This window comes from Furipterus horrens, unplaced genomic scaffold (assembly GCF_987537825.1).
Source record: "Furipterus horrens unplaced genomic scaffold, mFurHor1.1.pri manual_scaffold_5, whole genome shotgun sequence".
In the NCBI taxonomy this organism is placed as follows: domain Eukaryota; kingdom Metazoa; phylum Chordata; class Mammalia; order Chiroptera; family Furipteridae; genus Furipterus; species Furipterus horrens.
The window spans coordinates 52,260,399-52,283,098 of NW_028327175.1; the positions used below are offsets into that span (position 1 = coordinate 52,260,399).

At 40.1% G+C, this 22,700-nt stretch overlaps 1 long non-coding RNA gene across 1 annotated transcript in view; it reads left to right on the forward strand.

Annotated features, from left to right (window-relative positions):
- Positions 1-6,666: 6,666 nt before the first annotated feature.
- LOC150008624 (uncharacterized) overlaps positions 6,667-22,700 on the forward strand; it is a 31,854-nt gene continuing 15,820 nt past the window's right edge. The window contains exon 1 of the long non-coding RNA XR_016511327.1: positions 6,667-7,105. This is a non-coding gene — a long non-coding RNA (uncharacterized LOC150008624). The remainder of the gene's footprint in view (positions 7,106-22,700) is intronic.

A 22,700-nucleotide genomic window follows, 5' to 3' on the forward strand; every position in this document is an offset into this window, starting at 1 on the left:
GCTACAACTGTATGAGGGCAGAGAAACTGACCAGATGATTTCTCAGTCTTTGCCCCAACTTAGGTTTTTTTGAGTCAAGCATTGTATGAGACTCAACACTGAGGATAAGATATTAACCTTCAGAAAAAAATGCAACCCTTTACCTCTACTGGAAAGGAAATTCACAAATTAGTCCTAAGGCTGGTTAGAGTTTCATTCAGATCTTATGAGAGCTTCAGGGTATTTTTGATGGGGATACTAATAAGGTGAGATAGTGAACCATGAGGTGTGTATTTTTAAAAATCTTCTGTCCCATTTTATCAATGAGGAACCTGAGAATGACTCAATATTACACTGCTGCTAAGGACAGAAGCAGAATTTGAACCCAGCACTTGTGACTCTAGAGCCTGCACTCGTAACTTTTATGACCCACTCCTTCCTCATTGTAGGTTAGAGGTTCATCATGCCCTGGTTCACATAGAATGAAGAGATGTTCGACATGGTACTCATTAATGTGTGTATTTACTGTGCAGTTTACCCCAGGAAGAAAGAGGAAACCCGCTGCATGAATGGAATTTGGAGAAAGGTAATACCTCCTGGCCAACAACAAATATCCATGAAAGCTCTATAGTCTTCCTGGATAAGAAGTTGCCAAGATTTCTGTAGACTTGGTCTTCCTTTCCACTCTTGGAAGTAATCCCTTCAGGGCAGAGTTGAAGCACATTAGCAGAGTAACACTTTCTCTTCTGCCTGTATTGTGCCTAAACTGTGGGTAATTAGAGGTGCTTTGAGTTCTGAATTCAGCTGCAACAAGAATCATTTTTTTCCCTCCGGTCGAGAAGAACTATATGCACAACTAATGGACATGGTCTAAAAGGGGGGGACAACTGGAGGGAGGGGGGCCACCGGGTGGAGGGGAGAAGGGGGAAGGGAAATTGGGACAAATGTAACATTATAATCAATAAAACACATTAAATAAATAAATAAATAAAAGAATCATTTTTTAAAAAGTTGCTATTGAGATACTTCAGTTATGGACTCTCTTTGTATGGCATATTCAATTCCCAGGATAAAAGTGCTTTATATTTGCTATATAGCATAACCTATAGTGATAATGTAGTGTGCAATAATATTTACCACTTAATTGTAACAACTGGTTTTTTAGAACTCTGAACTATAAGGAAAGTACCACTTAACTACCATTATAGTTTAGCTTGGATTCATGAACCATTCACAAAGAGTTTTAAAATATTTTTAAAGTGTACATTTTTTTGAAAGAAAAAAAATTGTTTGATCTTTTAGGTACAGTTTATATTTGTATTAGCTTGTAAAAAAGTATCATAGAAGAACCAAATATAGTCATTATAAAATATAAGATAAGTTATTTAGGTCACTTCCCTTGCTTCAGAGTGAAAACAAACTGCTTCTTACATGTACTCTTGAGATAGTACATAAAATGCAAAAATATCCCTTTCTTATGAAGTATGTCTGGGAGTCATTGCCTCGAAAAATTTCTAAAAAGTATTCTCAACATCCCAAACTATAGGAAAATAACTTGTGGATAATGAGCTACACATTCTTTCCTTTTTGTTCTCTTTATCTCTGAGAATGTGAAGAGTTGGCATTGAACATCATAGTGACTTATGGACAACCTTAAAAGTCGATAAAAAATAATAATTTGCAGTGTTGCTGAGGCAAGCATCAGAATCCCAAATATTATTGCCTGGGAAGAAATCACTTGATTAGTGAGTGGGCCCAGACATCCACCTGGTATTCACATCTTAAGCAAGATTTTATGGTTCTTTCTAATTGTCATACCTGCAATAAATCCTGCAAAGAGATAATAACTTTGTTTCTTTTTGAAAAATGGCCCTGGAAGAAAAAAGTCAACTGCTTGTATAGTGCTGAAAAGTAATGGCATTTATTAATTTGCATGATTATATTTAGACAATTGCATGATCATATTTATATTTAGATTATAATTAGATGTGTGACGTTGAAGGCCTCTTGATAGACATACAGATTTGAAGGTTTTCTGTGTATGTGGGCTTTTCTCTGCAGATGGGCATGTGGCTTCTTGAACAAGGATGATAAGACACCTTCTGATATCACCTGTTAGAAGGAAAATAAAGTATTTATTACTATGATATTTGTCAGGGGTAAGCACCTTTGGAAACAAAATGTACTGTGTAAATCCTAGGGTCTGAGGTTGCTCTTTGGCAACAAAAGCTCTCTTGGGACAGTGAAGTGATTGCCTTCACTTAAATTTTGCTATTAAAATACCCTGTGTAGTTGACTTTGTTGTTCACCATCCTGCAGCTGAGAACCAGGCTCATTGTCTTCAGTTGAGCGTTCCATATAGTAATTACAATAATCCCAGAATTTTTCAAAGCATGGAATTAAGGTGATTCCCCAACCTGATATCATCAGGCTGTAGAAAAGTGAAGAGCTGATACCATCTTTGATGTACATTCCCAAACCCTCTTCCTGGGAATGTTATTTGGCATGTTGGGTTCTATCTAACTGGAGCACTAAAAGTTGGATCACTTATTATTCTGCACACGCCCCTTACTGGTAGACAGTGAAACTCAGACGAGAATACCTTCTCCAGGATTTGAATGTGATGACAACGTGGCAAGATGTCAAGCATTTCAAGAGATCTTAGATGTTTGGCCTATTGCCATTTGAGAGATGTCCTCTAACTTTCATTTGGCCTTCATGAGGATGTTGCAAAAAATTATTTTCATAAGTGGTTCTAGCTGTAATTTTTAATGGTTGTCTTGGAAAGGTGGTAGCATCATATAGCTGGACTTGTAGATTCTGAAGAATCTTAGCTGCCTCAGAAGAATGCAGGAAACTTAATTTCCAGATCTGGAAAAGATCCATTTTTTGAATCACTCGTTTAGCCTTGTTGCCTTGAGTCAAATAAAGTGAGTTACTCTTTATGAAGCATGAACAATGCCAGAAACACATCATTAAAATGTTAATTTAATTTGGCCTGTTGAGGTAAGAATCCAGACAGTTTGGTTCATCTAAAAGTGACTGAGATTAATGATATTGTTTTTGATCTGGAATAATTCTGGTCACGTAACAGAGTTCCAAGGCAAGGAGATGGAGCGCAGTTATGAACACTTTCCACCTTTGCCATAGATTCTGGACCAAAGTATAAAATGTGCTTTTGCCACAGTTGTTGATTTTGTACTTATTAGAGGAAAATAAATGTTAAAATCTATTTGACTAATACATTTAATTATGTGACCCTGGGTTTTACCTTAGTTCTTCACTTTGCTGCCTTCTCTTCTGAACTGAAATGGGAAGAGCTTTCTCCAATGCTCTGACCCTATTTTGCGAATCACCAGCAGGTCCATAGTAGAAGTTAAAACTTTGCAGGCCTAGATATCACAAGAGTACTTGTTTTTTTCTATTTGCCAAGATAAAATTCCAATTTATGGCTTGGGACCATACTGTAAAATGTAAATAACATTTTAATGAGCATTGTAGAGGAAGGGTTTTCTGGGCCAGTCACGTACCACTGAAAGGTTGAGTTTAAGTGTACCTTGGGTCATAATGAAACTAGTTTGGTGGTCTTAGCCTCCCCACTGGACATTTTCCCACACTAGAAAACCAGCACAGAAGTTCATGAAATTCCCTACAAAGGATAATTGCAGTTCTGCCCAAAACCAGAACTGGAGTATGGATGGGATAACTGGAGGAAAAGCTAGAAGAGAAACAACAGGGAACCTTTTAATCCTAAATTAAACTCCCCCCACTCTAGATTTAGGAATGGGGGAAGTAGGGAGAGGAATTGCATGTGTATTTTTAAAAATTTCTGTTCATATTCTGCAATCTTGAATTTGATCTAAAGACATCTCCTTGTTTTCATTGCCTTCACTGTCCATGTTCTTGACTGTGAGAATACATTTTCCAAAAACATTGAGTAAAAGCATTGTATGAACCTTTCTATACTAATAACTCCAGCTCCTGAGGCTATAAGACTGAATGATCACATATCAACTGGATTCCATATGAACGGTTCGTGTCTTTCTCAGCTCTCCCTGATTCCAATTTCATCTTCTCTAACTAGCTATATCTCACCTGTCCCTTAATTCAGGCACAGTCTCTGTTCCTACTGGGAGCCCTCTGTAATGATAAGTGTATACCTTCGTCTCTTGTTTTTTTCCATTTATCTATATGGAACAGTTAATGCCTATCCATATATATCTAATAATCAAATTTCCTATTACTATTTTATTTGACGGATTGAAAATGTGAGTAAACATTTAATAGGTAGAGAAAAAAAACTCCAAACATAAGATGCTACATTCCTAACCTCACTATACTTAAACGAAGAGCATTCTTTAGTCCTTGTTCTCTTTGGAAAAAGACACGGCTCTAAATCTTCTAATAATTCTACCTGATTTAAATCTGACTTTAATCCTGCATGATAAATTAGGATTCTATACCTTTCACCCTTGCCTTTTGGAGTAATTTGTCTAACCCGAAACCTGCAGAAATAGATCAGATCCTCTAAGTGATCCAAAGGCATTCCGTTTGAGCATGGTAGCATCAGGTCTAAGAGGAACAAATGGTGCTAACTCCCACCCCGCCAGGGGATGCCTTCATCTACGGTTGCATTTAGAGACCCACTCACAGAAGGGAGGACATCTGATCACTCTGATCGCATGTAGAGTTCCCTGGACAGCCACTCCAGGTCTCCTCTTACAGCATTACCAATACCCCCAAGTCCCTCCATAAAAAATAGAGGAAAAAAGCATTGTCCCTGAGAGGATCCCAGGTAGCCAGCCAGAAGGAGAAATCCTGAGGTTTGTCCCAGCACAGTACTTCCCTGTAGCAGGATAATGTGCCTTTCCTGGAGCTGGGCCGACTTTGCCCTAAGGTTACATTTCCACACAAAGAAGCCTTTAAGGGTGCTGTTGCAGGCCTTCACACTGGAGGTTTATGTCTGTCAATCTTATGGGGAAAAAAAAGAGGCTGTAATAAAACTGCAGGAGCCAGCAGTGGGGAATTACAACTCCAGAATCAGTGGAGGTCTGCCTCACAGCCCTGCTCAATGCTGAGCATTGGCCTCTCTAAGGACTGAGAACAATAAAGCAGAAGGAATTTCAGTCAGTTGGCTGCTGGATTGCATTAGCAGAACTCAGAGAAGGGGGCACTTGCTGAGGGTAGTGCAGATTCTTGGCTGCTGCCATTGTGCCAACCTACTGGGAGATCCAGAGTCTGAAGAATGAGAAAAGTTCACCCAAGTCAAACAAGTCAAGGAGGCCTGTACACACCCAAGTTGCAGGCTGTATGTGCAGCAGCCACTGCAACTCCAAGTGTAAGTCAGTTGATTTGTAGTTAATAGGAAGAAATACTAATTAAGGCTTCAGCGAGTGACCATGATAGGCAGAAAAACAGGAAATACATCAAAAGGTGGACCAAAACACTTTGCAGAGACATGAGGAAAAACAAGGTGGTGATATGAGAGCAAGGCAAAGAGAGGCTTGGGTAGCCACTGGTTTGGGGGGTGGGGTGGGAGCAACAGGGCATCATAGCCACGGGTCTGGCAGCTCTGCAGCCCTGATTTTGGCAGTGTGGGCCTCATGCATGCAAGAAGGCTTGTTGGACCTAGCTTGAGAGCTTCCTAAAATATCCTTGGGGCTGATGCAATATCACTTTGTGATGGCATCGCATTGCGATGTGCTGACAGGATAACCTGGTGGTGTGGACGGAGGGCCTTTTATATCCTTTTATGATTGTGTATGAAAGAGGCTCAGGAAGCAGAACGCTCCCAAAAGAGAATGGGTTCATTGGAGGTGTGGTTAAACCCTCTTGATATGGAAGGAATAGAGTCCCCACCTGCCCACTCCCACTACAGAGGATGGACACCTGGGGAGGTCTAAGGGGATGGAGACTCAGGACAGCTCGAAGGGGCCCATCAGCAGTCCACAGGGAACTCTAAAAAGCAGAACTGAGGAAGGACTAGACTCAAACCAGCCTTCATACTAGAGAATGCAGCGGAATGAACAGGGTAGCTTTCCCCAGTGTAGGTCTTCTGGGCAAACAGGAAGGAGTTGTTTTGGGGAAGGGAAGAGGAGCTAGAGAAAGCCAAGAGCCACCAAGAGCTTGCAGAAGCACCTTCCAGGTTGGGCCTAAGTCTCCAAATAAGAAACAATTTACCTAATTCCAGGAAAACCCCTGTTCTGCACAATAATTTGAATTTTGAAATGTGAATTAAACCTTGCAAAGGAATGCAACTTTTTTCTCCCTCCCTTGTGCCATTCTACCTTTAAGAAGGTTGAGAGGTGGATCAGAGGGAGGAAGGTTTAAAATAGTTGTCCCTTTACCAAACCGTGGAAAGTGTCAACGTTGTCTCCCGCCATACCCTCCCCCGAAGCTCAGTGTTGAAAACTAAAAGCTGCAGCATCTTTTCAGCAAGTAATCAGCACAAGTTTAAAGGCACATGCTGTTGCATTTCTGATCAAATTGTATGATACACTGGAAAATACCCCCGTACCGCCCCCCCCCCTTTTTTTTTTGGCTAAATGCATGTCTGTTTAAAGAAGCCACCAGGCAGTGCCTCTCACTTTGTCTTGGCAGGGCACAACCATCAGACGAAGTGGGAGGAAGAAACATTAACTTCAACAGCTGTTTCTTGACCCCGGCTGTCAGTCTTCCCAAGAATAAATTTTGGAGAGTCCTATTTGAAACAAAGAGGGAGTTTGGGGGGAGAAAAAAGTTGGTTGGGTCCAGGGCAGCCGCCCAAAGAAGCAGGGAACAAGATGTTTGCAGTTACGACGCAGCCTGCAAGCCTCAGCCGAGTGCAAGGATGGAGCAAAGTAACTTGAAAGCTCTCCTCTCGGCGCCCTGTGCCTGCAGTTTCCCCCCCTAACGCGCGCCCAGATCCAGCGCCGGTGGTAAGAGCCGTAGCTCGACTACAGTAATTCCCCAGCTCGGGCGGCTTGAAACTGCTCGGGCTGAATAGCATTTGCTGTTCCGTCCTGCGGCCGCCTCCCGCCGCCGCTGCCGCGCTCCCTGCAAAGCAGCTCTCATTATCCCGGAAGTTGTGCTGACACAGTCTCGCTGCCACCAGAAGTTTGTCAACATCAAACTTCTCCTGTGTGGGGTACGTTCACCTTCCACGAGTATTTAATCGCGCCAACAAGCAAACAAACAAACCCAAATAAACCTGCCATGATGTCATGGCCTTTTTTTTACCCCCCCCCCCTCGTTTTCCTTGAAGGCTGGGGCTGTTAGGAATTTGCTGGTGGGCGCTAAGAGCGCCCGGGGGTTTTGTGGGGGAGATAAGGGACAGCCCCCGGGGTAGCGAGTGCAGAAAGGACTGAGGAGGGGCGCGCGGGTGGTTGGGGCTGGGCGCAGCGTAGCGGGGGAGGGGGCTAGGGCTGCGGAGGGGTGAATTGGTCCTGCAGCCTGTTGGCTGCGGATGGTGGGAGGATGCACACACAGACAGGGTCGAAGGTTGTTGCTTTGCATTCCCGACCATGCAACAAAGGTTACCTGGAAGCTATAGCAGGGCAAAGCCAGAGGGGGCGGCGTGGGGCGGGGTGGTTTTCTGGAGACACTTAAGGGATCATTCGGAATAAAGGGCATTAGAGTCATAAAATGTATTTTGAGGCTTCAACTGCAACCTAAAAGAAGTCTTTGCTATTTGAAGGCAGTGGTGTACCACCTATTCTGTCTTTAATGAGTCTGTTCTGATACCTTGATTACACCATTGAGTCTAAACTTAACTGACTTCTTAACCTTAAGCCAGGTTTCCAGGTTCAGTTTAAGTCGCTGCTGCTCAGTTTGGGTGTTTGTGGTTTCCAGTTGCTCTCCCGCTGAGATGCTCCTGGCGCCCTCCCCCCACTCCCAGGGTTGGGGGACTCCGATTAACGCTTTCCATTCCGTATTTCCATATGGACACTTTCATTCTGCTCAGACTGCTGGAGAGGCCAAGGCCTGCCTGACTTGCAGAGTTGTGACTGTAGGCGTTCATGAAGTAGTGCCACTTGGGGGCCACAGGTTTTCGTGGAGGAGCTGAACACTGACATTAACTTTGTGTATAGTTTGGAAGGCCCCTTAACTACGGTCAGACCCAGGAAATCAGAGACTGTTGCTGTATCCCCCATGTAATGTTAAGTCAGATATGGATCACTCAAAGGGTTCAGTACCCCTAAAGTGGGCAAACCAAAGCCTGCTCCCTTGAATTGGAAATCTGCCCACTTGTGGGTGCAACAACATTCTTTTCTACTCTTCAACAATAAGTCAGAGTGAATACATATCTTTGAAGAGAATGCTGTTCATTATCTCACTATAATATTGTGAGGGGTGGGGAGGCAGATTTATTCCATTTAGGCACTTAGGGAGCCAGGCACTGGATTTGCTCTTTGTTGGTCAGCTGTTAGTAACCATGTTCTTAGAAAAAGTACGTCTACAGTCATGTATCTTTGATAACAAGAAGCAAGATGCTTTCCCCTAATTTTCAAAGTGCCCTACACAGAAAAAAAATGTGCTAGTCCCAAGGGGCCAGTTTACTTGAACACAAAGCAAAAAAGCAAAAGTCTAAACAAAATCTAAAGAAAATGCAATTGAGGTGTTTTTAAGGTACTAGAAGGTACTTGCGACAAACACAAGTAAAACAAATTCAAATGTAGTTACAGAGCAGGCAGTCTTTAACATACACACACACATGCACACACACACACAGAAATGTGTTTTCTTGTAAGTTTAGCTGTTCGCTATAGTGAATTTTTCCGTTGGCCATGCCTCAAAAATTTCCCTGAATTTTAATTTTTACTTATTTATTTTCTTATAATCCACAAAGTACTGCTCAACATTGTACTTTAGCGTGGACATGAATCAAGGAGATGTGGAAGATTCCATTTCCAACTCCATGCACATGAATTATTTGCCCTGGTTGTTAATCTGTTCTAGTGTAAAAAGCCTGATGTACAAAGGCCAGAGGACTTCTGCAGAGCATAGTATTATATGGTTTCTATGGCTGGGCTTATTTACAAATAAAACTATAAAACTATTTTGCATTTCTCTCCACAATTTCCTGGTTGCACAAGGGTAATTTTCAGAGTTTTCAGTTTCTTGTCCCTGAATGGGAGTGGTAAACATGAGGAAACAATTTCTTTTTACAGTGATGTGAGCTCTATGCTCATCTGGATTTAGTTACTTCATAAGGTAAATAACCTCTAAATGTGCACTGGGATCTTTGGGAATCTAAGGTGCTTGATGGGTGAAAATAGTCTACTGTGAAATCTAAAAGAATGTCAAACAACCAAATTCATTTGCAGAGCTAATTGGGTCAGCTATGGTATTCTTTAAAGTGGAAATGAATTCAGAAATTTTACAAAAGTATTTTTGGTTTACTTTTGGTTACCTTTAGGTTATTTTAGTCACTATGATTTTTAGAATTTTACTCCAGGAATTCAATTAAAACAAACCCTTATGAAAAATATAGGCCCTCCTATGAATAATATCCTCTAATGAAAACATAGGTTTGGAATTTCATGCTAATTACATTTTTATATAATGAAATTCTTATAATTATTTTTATTTAAAGATAAAATATCTGTATAGATAATGACCAAAGCTAACCAAACTGCTTTAAAAATTAATGAATATTAATGAAGTTCATGAATAGCACCATACCGCCCCTGTCTGCCTCAGGAAAACAAATGTATTGGCTTCATTCTCCTAAAATAACAACCCTTAGTTACTAATGGTTAAAATAATTTTATTGCTAAAAAGATTGTACGTAATGCAGTTTTTGCAATTCATAAGACTAGACTGTTTCACTAGAATTATATCTTTTTCCAGATATGAAGCATATTTTCTTTTTACATATCTAAATGCTATTTCTTTTTACTAATTTGCCATCTCAAGACATTTTATCATTTTCTAAGTTTCCCTCCCTTGTCATTTTAGTAGCTCACATGAATGACTCAGGATTTTCAGGCCTTCATTTATATTTGGTATATAGATAATGGCATCATTAGTCAATGCTTCCATTCATCTAAATTTGTCTAAGCATATTGGAAGCTGCCCATGAAATTTTCCAATGAAAGTGACAAATGGATGTCAGTCAAGTGGCCCCGCCCATTTCAACCTTATTTTGTATGATGTGTAAATGTTTGTGCATATTTCTTCTATGAGGATGGGTTATTTTCTGATTTGGACATCTGCCTGCTAAGGCAAGTTTCCCAGGCAGATCACTGGTTGGCCTTAGACTAAATTTGTAAAATTTAATACCAAATGAATGACAAAAGAAAAGAAATAGTATATAAAATTAAGTACTAGCAGAATCCATTTCCTTAAGATAAATAATTTTTGATGCTCTAAATTTGAAGATTCTACAGTTTTACTTCAGATGAATTTGTAATGAGAAAGGTAAAATCATTTCAAGTGTGCCAGCAAATTTGGGTCAAAATGAAAGCAGTTCTCAGAGAGAGAGAGAGAGAGAGAGAGAGAGAGAGAGAGAGAGAGAGAGATAGGAAGATGTTACTGCTTCTCATAGGACTGGTTGGGATTTTCTGTCTATTTTCTGCTGGAGTTTTCAGTGCATGCACGCACGCACACACACACAAACACACATTATACTACACAATAGTCTGGTATCCTACTTGTTTTTTTAATTTTAATAATCAATCCAATCTCTAGTGCTATTTGGTAGGTGAATATGTTTGTTAGAACTTGATGCCAGTTTTAATCTGAGATTACTTTGACTGTACTTGGACTCTATTGCTGTTTTATAACCTGTAACATGTTTTTACATGTTTAAAAGTGCTGCTGCTGCTGTAAAAATATTCTGTGTTGATATTATGAGTTTATGTGTATAGCCAAAAACTGTAGTATGCCAAGATTAGACAGTAAATATTCTAAAATCCTAAATGGTTAGTAAACCCTTGATAATAACTGTAGTTTTATGGAAAAATATTTTGAACATTTTCATACTGCATATAAGTGTAGTTTGTTGTTTTTTTCCCCTAAAGTTGTTGTGGAATATTTTTGTCCATAAGTATATTAAAGAAAAGTTTATCGTTTGAAGTTATTTGACTTGAAAATGCTTTGGAGTAAAGCTTATCTTTACACCCAGGACTAGAGATTACAATTTTATTTACCATTATCCATGGAAGTATGTTTAATTTTACTCCTGTGACCCAAAGAATTTTTAGTGACTTTTTAAAAGTGGAATGTGGAAAGTAGTTCCAGCTCAATGTGAATGTGGGAATTTGGTAAGTAATGCTGTCAATGACCATTTACTCCAGGACTTATTATATAATGATTAGACATGAAAAAGAAGCTGTCAACGAAACTGTGGGTCTAAAGTTTAGACTATTTTTTTATTGTGACTATAGTCAGTCATATGGCAATTACATTTAGCATTTAATATGGCTTTTGGTCCACTAGTGCTTTTCTTTCCAAATTTGCTGTATATGAAGGTACCAATGAGATTTTTCTAACTGCCTATTCTGCAAACTAGACTTGCTTCCAGAAACCGGACGGGGCCCATCTTTCTGTTTACATATGTAAACAAAGATTCCTAAATTAGAAGAAAAAAAAAACAAACTGGCTCTCTTGCTTATGGTTTTGGAAACAAAGCATTATATATATATATATATATATATATATATATATATATTTATGTCGAAGGGCTAACTACCTTTTTTAGGTGGAAAGAGCAGCCTTGGTTTTGTTAAAAATAACACTAACCCAGCTTGGAACTACTATTAAGAATTAGATATGGAAAGGTTCAAACTGTTCTGATTTAAATTTTTAGATATGTAACATATGTGATGGCTACCCACCTAGTAACGGTTGAATAGTATGTTTACTTTCCTACAATTTTCTGAACCCATTCAACTATAGAGATTTAAATATGGCATTAATCTCTGCACTTGGGAACCTGGTGTGGGAATTCTTATGCAGCAGGAGCTCCCAGCATCAATTCCAGTCCTGTCAGTCTGGGTGGTGGGTGGTGGATGGTTCTTCTTCCTTCCACATATTTGACTCTTCCTCTCCCTTTAGGCCATTCTCCTGTGGCATGCCCCCACCCCTAGGGCCTGTCTAGAGCACCCAGAAAGCAGCTGTTGAATGGCTGTATAATATCCTGGGGGTGTAGTTTGATAGGTTCAGCCTCACATACAAGCTCTTTGAGGCTATAATTAGCTAGGTTCCACCTCCCCCATCTCTGAAAGGCTATATTTAGCCAAAAGATCTCAAGGATGGAGAAGTTCTAGAAGGGTCCTGTAAGCTAAGGCTGCGTTCAGGTCCTGGTTCCTCAAGAATCCACAGCCCAGGGCCCAAAGGCCCTTTAAATGTTTTATGACCACTTGAGGGCTCTGAAGGAATCCTTAAATGCCTTTATAACTCCCAGTACCCGCCCTCTGATTGAACCAGGGCATGCAACCACACAGGGCCCATTCCCTTAACAAGGGCATGAAGAAGCTTAGAAAAGTGATAAGGATGGATGCTTCTCATCCCATTGTTCCAAGGAGAAGATTGGAGGGTAGATGGTTGAAGGGACAGATACCTGGTGCAGACACTTGACAAATCCTGGGCAGAGGTCCAAGCACTGGGCCATGCACTGGGCACGGCTCCAGGGACAAGGCCCATGCCTGGGGCACTCAGTGGTTGAAGCTGGCACAAAAAGAACACTTCTGCCGGCAGGAAACTGAGTTGAACAGATTGGAATAGAGCAAAAACAAGCTGCCCAGGATGCTGTCTTCCCAGCCAAGAGTTTCCAGTTGTCATTGGCAACCCAGGGTAGAGCAGATTCTGGTTTTCATCCTGCCTGGGGTGCTGGTGGGGGTGGGACAGAGTCCAGAGAGTATACATGCACAAGGACCCAGCACGGGAAGATACAGAGGACAGATCTGGCATATACCCAGCTAGAAGAAACCCTTCATCAACAGGATTCCCAGGTCAGCTTTGTCTGGGCTCTGGAGTGCCCTCTGAGAGTGGGTTCTCTTGCTTTATAATGTCTGTAAAATGTTAGAATATCCTTCCCTCTGAATTTATCTCGAGGAGTTTCTTCGAGAAAGGTGAAGAGCAGAATATTCTTAGCCTCTTCCTTTATTTCTCCTATTTAGTGCTTACCCTGTTTATAAGAAAAATACAAACCAAGGACTGTGATCCATCTCCTCCTGTTACTGTAGTATACTCATGTTTTTGATACGTTAAACCACTGCAGTTATTTCTAAAAGTTGGGAAGTCAGTCCCACTTCCCTACTCCCAGAGAAAGGTAAAATAGTTCCAAGTTTTATTAGAGAATTCTGGACTCAGAGGAACCCAGGCCTTGCATTGGAGCCAAGTGAACAAGCAACAGAATTAACCTTTGGATTTGCAGGAACCCAAATGGGCTTCAGGTTAATAGTAGGGATTTCAGCGTGTGGCTCACATAATTAGGAGAAAAAACAAAAGCAGAAAAACATCTCCCCCACTCTTTAAGTAAGACATGACGGTAAACCTCAGTAGTCACCTTAGATCCCCTGAACCAGCATCTTAGGTGGGGAGGGGAGGGATATGCTTAGGTATCTGAAGTTTCAACAAGTTTCACAAGTGATTTTTATACACGCTGAATTTGAGAGCTGCAGCCACACAGCCTGAGAACAATTTCATTCTTCCATTAACCCCGAATCATGAAGGCGAATAAAGACTTCATCTAAAGTCATTTCTCTGTTATTTTTGGAAGCGTTGTAGTCATTCTGTGGCATGTTTTTCTTCCTTGTTGCCTTCACCTAGGAATTTTACATTGGTTAATACTTGGCAGCAGAGTAGATAACTGAGAGGTTTTAATCTGGGCATAAATAATCCTAACAGCAAAAAACTATGCTGCTCACTTTTCCAAGTGCTTAGATCGGGTATTCCCATTTTACAGTTGGGGAAACTTGGGCATAGACAGGCCAACCCACTTCCCTAAGGAGAATTATCCTCTACTGCGCTCCCACAAAACACAATTACACCTCAGTTATAGCACCTTCCACAAGATATTTTGCTGAAATCATTGGTCTTGTGGGCACTTCCAGGCTGAAGACCATGATTTACACATCTTTGTGTATGTCAGGGACCAGCACAGCCGCTGGCACATTTAAAGTGCTATATAAATGCTTGTTAAGTGAATGAAAAGTTTTCAAGTAGCACAGGAATTCTTTTGTTAAAAAGAATTTGTATAAAGTCACCTGACTGGTTTTCTGACCTAGGAGTCCTGGGTCATTTATTGTGATAGAAGAAATGAACTCAAAGAAATGGACCTGCCTTCATGTATAAACGTTCTTTCTGTTCTCATCTGTAGTGGTGGAAGTCATGCTTAACAACCTGAACCCTGGACAGGTTAAAGAGAACAAACACCAGCAGGAATAAAGGCTGCAAGTGCATTACTAGAGGTAGAAACCCAGAGTAGATGGCCTTGGCTTAGCACCCTAACAGCTGAGGTTGGAGGGAAAGATGGCCTTGGGACATTTTAAGACCAGTATGGTCTTTATTCATTTTCAATTGTCCCCTCTTCTAAACTATGCCATATTTCCCCTTCCCTTATTCCTAAACTTTCTATAAAAATTCTCCTCAGTAGTCTTGGGCTACTGGTGAATGGGATATTAAGGAAAGAGTAAAGTAAAGCCTTGTGTTCATGGCTTAGACTAGCACTTTATCAAGGAAAATGATATCCTATAGTCCAGTGTGGTCACTAGTGGTAGAATGAGTGGAAATTCTGAGCCCTGCTTACTCTGACCATCACCTTCCTTTCCAGCATTATCCAGCACAACACAGTCTCTCTATCTCTGCTTCAACCACAGAAGTTCTTATTCTTGATGGGCTCCTTCTTACAGAGACTTTGCATATGCTGTTCCCTTTGCCTAGAGGGCTCTTTCAGTCCCTTTTGTCAAATTAGTTCTTTTTCATTCTTAGCTCAGTTATCATTTATTCAGAGAAACTTTCTCTCCTCTCGATAGCCTCTCATTAGTAGCATGTATCATAGTTATAATTTTATATTTCTTTGTAAGGTTTTTCTGTAAGATATGCTTTTCCTCTGGCTGTAAGCTCCATGAAAGCAAATTCATGTCTGTTTAGCCACTATTAATATCCCCAGTTCCTAGAATAATGCCAGACACAAAGCAGGTCTCAGTAAATACTTGTTTAATGAAGTCAGGCAGAGAAACAGGTTTCAATGTGGACTGAATCAGAAGAAGATGTGAAAAAAAAGATTTTCCCTCAAAGATGTTAGAGTAGATAATTCCTGAAATGAAAAAGAACAGATAATTTGGGTACCACATCCATTCACTACGTCCCTTCTGTGTGTCAGGTCTGTGCTAAGTCTCAGGAATACATGATGAGACACTGAGCATTGCACTCATAAAGGTTTCTTTAAAGTTTCTCTTAACTATGTATAAGCTAATGATAATAACAATGATAATACTGCAAAAGTGATAGTTAATGTGTATAGTAGATTGAGCATCTACTATATACCAGACATAGTATGTTGAGGGCACCTTACATTCACCAGTTCATTTCATTTTCACATAATGAAGTAGGCATTTTATCACATCTAGTTTATAGCTGAAGAGATAGGAGCCACAAAGAAGTTCATTTTTTTCCTCATGATTATTCATCTAAAGCTGGGACTCAACCAGAGACTCTGGTCTAGATGAGTGTTAAGGCTGTATTTTATGATACTAGTGACAGGGAAAAAAAAATCAGGCAGAAATGAATCTGAAATCTCCCTAAAATATCAAACTCAATATTCTACTCTCTGACCGCAACCTGTCCTTCCAAGTCTCTCTCTTAACTCCCCAGCCCCAATTAACCCTTAGAACACCAACTTCTTCTATCCATTGCCCTCCTTCTGACCCCTCCTCCACCCTTGGCTTTCATGAAGTCTTGATCCCCTCAGAGCCTTCTACTTCCACTGCATTCTTCAGTGAGATCTCAATACCATGATCAACCTCCTCTGCTCCTACACAATTTGATCCTGATAAAACTCTCAGTGAGATGTTATGAGGATTAAATGAGTCAGTATAAGCACTAAGAACAATGCCTAGCACCTACATAGCACTAGTGTTTTTGTTTACCCTCTGAGTAGCCAAGCACTGTTGGATGAAATCATGTCTGTGATGACTTAGTCAACCTGAGGTGGATTCTTTATGTTTCTGCTTGTCAATCTTCTTACTTGGGAAAGAAAGTTAAGCTCCCATTATATATTTTCTTAGTTTTTTAAAATTACATTTTATTGAGTATGCTATTACAGTTGTCCTGACTTTTCCCCCTTTGCTCCCCTCTACCCAGCACCCCCCAAACCCTCAGGTGATCCACCCACTGTTGTTTATGTCCATGGGTCATGTATATAAGTTCTTTGGCTACTCCTTTACCTATACTATACTGTACATTCCCATGGCTGTTCTGCCACTACCTATTTGTACTTCTTTATCCCCCCTCTCCCCCCCCCATCTGGCAACCATCAAAATGCTCTCAGTATCAATGATTCTGTCTCCGTTCTTCATGTTTGCTTAGTTGGTTTTTTAGATTTAATTGTTAAGAGATTTGTATTTATTGCCATTTTATTATTCATAGTTTTGATCTTTTTCTTAAATAAGACCCTTTAACATTTCAGATAATAATGGTTTGATGATGATCAACTCCTTTAGCTTTACCTTGTCTGGGAAGCCCTGTATCTGCTGCCCTTCGATTCTAAATGATAGCTTTGCTGGGTAGAGCAATCTTGGCTGTAGGTCCCTGCTTTTCATGACTTTCAATATGTCCTACCAATACCTTCTAGTCTGCAAAGTTTCTTTTAGAAATCAGCTGACAGCCTTATGGGAACTCCCACACAGGGGACTAACTTCTTTTCTCTTGCTGCTTTTAAGAGTCTCTCTTTATTTTTAACCTTTGGAATTTTTATTATGATGTGTGTTGGAGTGGGCCTCTTTGCATCCATCTTGTTAGGGACTTTCTGTGCTTCCTGGACTTGCATGTCTATTTCCCTCACCAAATCAGGGAAGTTTTCTTTCATTATTTTTTCAAGTAGATTTCCAATTTCTTATCCTTTCTCTTCTCCTTCTGGCACCCCCATGATGCAAATGTTGAAATACTTAAAATTGCCCCAGAGGCTCCTTACACCATCCTCATTCTTTTGTATTCTTTTTTCTTCTTGCTATTCTGATTGGTTGTTTTGTTTTCTTATGTTCCAAATCATTGATTTGATTCTAAGCTTCATCGACTCTACTGTTGTTTCCCTGTGAATTGTTCTTTATTTCAATTAGTGTATCATTTGTTTCTGACTGGATCTTTTTTATGCTGTTGAGGTCCTCACTAAGTTCCTTGAGCACCATTATAACCTGTGTTTTGAGCTCTACATCTGACAGATTGCTTATCTCCATTTCATTTAGCTCTTTTTCTGGATTTTGATCTGTTCTTCATTTGGGCCATGTTTCTTTGTCTCCTTGTTTTGACAGCCTCCCTGTGTTTGTTTCTGTGTGTGAGGTAGAGCTGCTTTGATTCCATGTCTTGGTAGTGTGACATAATGTAGTAGGTGTCCTGTAGGGTCCAGTGGCACAGCCTCCCCTTTCACTCAAGCTGGGTTCTCGAGGTATGTCCTTCATGTGGGCTAAGTACACGTTCCTCTTGTAGTTGAGCCTTGGTTGCTGTTGGCAAATCAATGGGAGGGATTTACCTAAGCCAGTCAGTTGCAAGGATTGGCTGTGACCACTTATCACCAACCTCCACTTTCAGTGAATGGTCAGTTGTGCAGGGTCAGGGTCTAAAGCTGTCCACTGGTTGCACAGTCTCTGTGGTTTCCTGGTGGTGCAGGCCAAGGTCATCCCCACCTGTGTTCTGCCTGTGGCCACCCTGCCTGGGCTATAAAGCAATCTGAGATGGCTGCTATTTGTGTTGGGCTTAAAGATTTGCAGGCAAAGCCATGCTGTGAATCTAGGCTGGCTGCTGCTAGTGCCAGGCCTGGGGCTCACTGAGGCCAATTGTTGCTTGTTTGAAGGGATTTAGGAAGTTGTGAAGCAGGAGCCAAGACCGAGCCATTCATATGGAAAAGCAGCTTGGATAGGGCCATAAGTTGGGTGCAGCAGAGTCTGTGGGGATCTCCAAGGCAGGCCAAATGGTGTTAGCCAGGTTGATGGAGTCTCAGATATGGCACCAGCTTGCTGGCTCTAAGGCTCTGTTTCCAGGGGAGGATTTAGAAAAGGGATAATAGCCTCTGCTCACCTTGATGCCATACATTTCAGTTTCTCCCAACATGCCACTGGTGCCTTTCAAGCTGCTGCCCTGGTCCGGGAGCCTAGAGTGAGCGAGTCTGAGTAGGTGGGTCCATGTATGGGTTCTTTAAGAGGAACTGCTTGGGGCTCCAGCAATTTCTGCCACAGACTCAATCCCCACTGGATTTTGCAGCCAGAAGTCATGGGGACTTATCTTCCTGGCACTGGAACCCTGGGCTGGGGGGCCTGGTGTGGGGCTGAGACTCCTTGCTCCTGAGATGTCCCTCCCTAATTTTTATCCATCATGCATGGGTATCTCCACCCTTCCTACTAGTCTGGAGAGATGTGGTTTCTTTACTTTGGTAGTTGTCAGACTTCCATTCAACTTGATTTCTGAAGCTTCTGAGTGATGGTTGTTCTATATTTTAGCTGTAATTTTAATGTGGTTGTGTGAAGAGGCGAGCCATGTCTGCCTAGCTACCATCTTGACCTGAAGTCCTCTTCCTTTATATTTTAAAAGGACTACCGCAAATCTCTGTTTCTCACAAGTCTTCACTCCTAATACCTTTGGAAGTGGATATCTCTTATTGCTTGCTCAGTATCCATTGCCCTTTTATTCTGATACTAAAACCTTCCATTCACCATTCTTATATCTGTGGTTTGGGTGGATAACCATAGTGATTGGTTCAGGGGTAGGCATCTGACCCAATGTGAGTCAATTAAAATCTTTTTTGGGGATTTTGAAAGCATAATTAGAAAAGAGGCACTTTCTCCTCTTGAGATCATTGGTGCTAAGTAGCATGAAAAAAAAAATGGAGGTGGGAGCACATGTACAGAGCCTGCCTGGAAGTGAAATACAGTAAATGGAGGACAACAGACACAAGAAAAAGGCAGATCTTGATGACATCGCTTTGAGTTTCGATTCTGGCTGCACCTAATGACAATATACTCCTTTTTTTTTTTTTTTTTTTTTTTTTTTTCCAGCAGCTCCAATATACTCCTTTTAAGTTACATGAACTAATGATTTCCTTCTTTGCTTAAACTATTTGAGATTGGTTTCCATTATTTGCTCTTGAAAATGTCCTGACTAATACACTTTGCCTCCTAATCACTGATAAAATGGAGGGCAATACAATTGCTTTCCTTGATGCCTGCTTCATCAGTACATTCTCTCTATTGCATCATTTATTCTTGGCCCAGAGAATGAATGCCACCCCCTTTTCAAGTCTCACCCCTCCCTCTTTGCCCCCATCTCACCCTCATTGGTGCCTTCCAGACATAATCCCATATTTCGTCTCTCTCCTCTCTCTTCAACTCTTCTCTTCCTACTGATTCTTTACTCTTAACCTATAATATACTAATTTCCCCCCTTCTCAAATATACTCCATCTTTGTTTCCCCTTTCATCAAAACGACTCAGAGTATTAGTTTATATCATTCTCTCTACTTCCTTACTTTCCATTTCCTTCTCTGCTTACTGCTTTCACATTCCACTACCTCTGAGTCATTAGTGATTTCATATTAGCAGATCCAATGACATCTTTAAATGGTGGCTAACTGGACCTTTCTTCCACATTTGACAGCATCTGTTATTTTATGTCTCAAAGCTCTCTATTTAGGTTCCAAAATGAGAAACTATTCTCTTGAAGCCTCTGTGAAACCTTCCTAGCCATTCTTCTATCTTACTTACAGGTTCCTCTTCTGTCCACTGCTTTTCTCATGCCATAGACTCTCCTTGAGTGCCCTAACTACTCTATGGTTTTCATTTTTACCATATGCTGATGATACGCAAATCTCTCTCTCTCTCTATGTATGTATATATATATCTCCAATTCAGTGTTCTACCTGGAACTTGTAATGTTTGCTATATATTTACACTTTAATATTCCAAGATATCTCAGATTTAACTTATTAAAAATCCAGAATTTATTATCTTATTCCCAAATATGCCTTCTCTGCTATATTCTCTATCTCAGTTTATAGTACCACCATTTCCCAGAGGTGCAAGCCCAAATTCATTAGTACCATTTTTGTCTTCTGACCTTCATCTCCTAATACCTGTTGGCCTTCCAAAATATGTATTGAGTCTGTTCCCTTGTAGCAGACATTGATGGTCACCTACCCAACATACATCCTCCTTGCCTTCTTCCTTGCTAACAGAATCCCTGTTTTGCTCAGATAGCCACATGATTCTGTCAAGACGTGTGCTTGAGGGAAAGCTGGCTTTCTCTGTCCCAGCGCCGAAGGATGAGTCTTGATTTGTCTGCTCTAAGCCAACCATGATAATTCTTGTCAAAGAATAACTCAGAAATATTTAGTTATCTGCATAGAAGTACTTAATTCATGTATGAGGGAAACAGTCATTAGATTGTTGTCAATGAATAAAGGCAAAGTAATAAGAATTATAGGGTGGAGGGAGAACCACTCCCCATCAGACATTCAGAGAACAGTAAATCTTGTTTTATATTTGGATAAACTGATTATCCACATTTTGCAAAATCCTTTTACCCTTCCACTAGCTCAACAGGCATCACTACTTTCTCTGGAAAACCTCCCTAGTCAACCTCACCCCGTTAAACACCGGGTGTATTAGAAGCCCTTCCTTTGTTAAGGAAACACACACACATAGCATTGCCTGCTGGCTGCTATATTACTCTTTCTCCAGTTAAAGTCAGGGAAACCTCTACAGTTTAGGGAGCAAAATATATGCTACGTGCTAAATGTAGACCTAGTTGGGTATGGTGGGGTTTTGAAAAAGGGGAAAAAAAGCCATATTCATTGCTTCTGATTAGTTGTGACTATGGAACCTTGATGTTTTGCAATTCTAGACGTTTGATTATCTCGTATGCAGCATTTCTGATACATGTGGTCCCTAAAGCTGAATTCCCAAATAACTACAGAGGGACTCCCTTAGGAAGCACACACAACTAGATTTGTCATTTATTTTTCATTTTATTCAACACTTACAAAGTATTTCGTAATAGACTTGTTAATAGATGCTTACCCAGGGCAAGTAATAATTTATTGAACAAAGTATGAAGGGTCCCGTTTTATTTACGTACTATCATATATATTTTATATGGAGAAAAATAACCTCCAAAGCTTTCAATATTTCCCCTAACTTTTTATTTTGAAAAATTTCAAGTAAAATAAAATGCACTTCACTTAGAATCATCAGTTACCAATATTTTTCAATATAAGTGATCTCTCCCTTCTTTTACTTTACCTTTCCCCAACAGGAACACACATACCACTTTTTTTTTTAAAATGGCTGCACAGTCTGAAAATAGTTACAGACTTTATCACTTTACCCCTTCATCCTTTAGGATTATCTCCTAAGATTAAGGACATTCTTCTACACAGCCACAACAACATTGTCATATTCAAAGAATTTAACATTGATACAATAAAATTATCTAATTTATAGTTAATATTCAAATTTTCCAATAGTCCCCAATCTGATTTTGCTTTTTCTCACATGGATCTTATCAAGATATGCAGTGAATTTAGTTGTTATATCTCTTTAGTCTTTTTAAAATCTAAAACAATTCCTCCACTTTAACAAAATTTTTTCATGACATTAATATTTCTGCAAAACCCAGACCCATCATTTGGTAAAATGTCTCACAACATATATCTGATTGTTGTGTATGGTTGGATTCAGGTTAAGCATTGTTGGCAAGAATACTAAAAATTACATGTTTTCTTCTCAGTGCAGAGCATGAGAAGGTTGTTCCATTATTGGTTATGTTAGGTATGATCACTTTTTTTTCTCTCTTTTTTTAAAATACACTTCTCAAGTGAATCATTTATTTTGAGAACCTCATAGAAATGAGATCAATATCTCTACTTATTGAATATTCAGTAAAGTAAAATCAAGAATAAATAATTATTTTTTAAAATACCTTAAAAATAAAATGGCCAGGTTTCAATTATCTGGATGTTTTCATTAAAACATTTTTAGCATCCTAGGAAAAAGAATTATGGGCACTCCTGTCTCAAATCTGTAATTCTCTTTGTTCATGTAGATCTAGCCAGCTAATGCCATCTATTATTACCAATTTGCATATCAGTACAAAATGTAAATGGCTTAAAAGCAACATGGTGTAGTGGACAAAAGAGATTAACCCAGAATCCAGAGTTGTCAAACTTGTCTCGTACGTTAAACAAATCATGTGCTCTTCTTGGCCCTCAGTTTTCTCTCCTGTGGAATGGAGAAACAGGATTCTCGGATCTTCAGAATTATAGCATTTTAAACTTCATTCATACCTGTAGTTAACTGCCATAGGCCCTGTATAATTTTGACTCCTAATTATAAATGTTTATGCCTTGTGCAAGATCAAATTAACTTAATGTTTTTTTTTTTTCCTGGTGGAAATAACAGAATTTTGAGAATAAGAAGGAATGATGGAAATTATTCCAATCATTCCATTAACCATTTACCTGATGTGGGAATCCCATCCTGTTTGTCACCATCTAGCCTGTGCTTGAGCACTTTAGGTGATGAAATAGT